Here is a 1,344-nt window from a genome sequence, read left to right on the forward strand (position 1 = left end):
ATTATTACTGGTGATTGGAATGTGAAAGTTGGAAACAAAGAAGAATCATTGGTAGTTGGAAAATATGGCATTGATGATAGAAATGATGCCAGAGATAACATGATAGAATTTTGCAAGACCAACAGCTTATTCATTGCAAATACATAAATGGTGACTATACATGTGGACCCCCAAAGATGAAATACACAGGAATCAGATTGACTACATCTGTGGAAAGAGGCAGTGGAGAAGCTTGATATCATCAGTCAAAGCAAGGTCAGGGGCTGAATGTGGAACAGATCACCAATTACTCATACACCGTTCAAGTTGAAGCTGAAGAAAATTAAAGTAAGTCCACAAAACCAAAATACCACCTTGATTATATCACACCTGAATTTAGAAATCGTCTGAAGAATAGATTTGATGCATTGAACACCAATGACCAAAAACCAGACAAACTGTGGGACTACATCAAGAAAGCAAAGGGTCAATAAAAAGAAAGGAAGAAAAGACCAAAATGCATGTCAGAAGAGACTTTGAAACTTACCCTTGAAAGGAGAGTAGCTAAAGCAAATGGAAGAAATGACAAGATAAAAGAGCTGAACAGAAGTTTTCAAAGGGTAGCTTGATACAATAAAGTCAATTATTATAATGAAATGTGTATATGGCTCATGGACTGTGGAAGTATTCTGCTTACTCATTTTGTTTGTTCTATTCAGTGATTAAACAGAGAGATTTTATTTTGAGAATAATACAAGTAACTTATCATCTGTAGTTATCACTTGTTTCATGAATCATGTTATGTTACTGGCTACTGAGAACACTAGAGTTTATGACTCCTGCCTTAGAGGAATATTTTAGGAATTAACAACATCTCTATCTCTTTTTTTGCCTGTCTAAAGTACATAATGGAAATAAAGAACTCAGCAGTTCCTTCAGTTTCTTTTCTTTCTCTTATCCACTTTTGTAAAATCATTTCTATGTGCTTAAATATCACATATATCTATATTACAAACAGAACTATATCTAGATACAGAGAAATTACTGGAATTTGGTTTGGGTAATATTCATCGTATTGTTTCTGGCTGGTCAGATTTCATGTAATTTTTAATTTCCTACATTGTTCTTCTCTGTATTGTGTTAATTTCAATAATAAGAATACATCATTTTTACAAAAAGTTTTCAAAAAACAATGAAAACAAAGTGTATTAGATTTGTGTCCAGATTTCTTTATTAGTGTTAAAATATATTATATATCAATAAAAATACTTTGGTGTCCCAAATATTAGCATCATTCTCATGGTAAGTTATTAGTAATATTAATTCATTAATCAGTTTCATAAAGTCTTTAACTTAAGGCTTTTT

This window comes from Orycteropus afer, unplaced genomic scaffold (genome assembly GCF_000298275.1).
Source record: "Orycteropus afer afer isolate SDZICR_OR568_19922 unplaced genomic scaffold, OryAfe1.0 scaffold01679, whole genome shotgun sequence".
Taxonomy (NCBI): Eukaryota; Metazoa; Chordata; class Mammalia; order Tubulidentata; family Orycteropodidae; genus Orycteropus; species Orycteropus afer.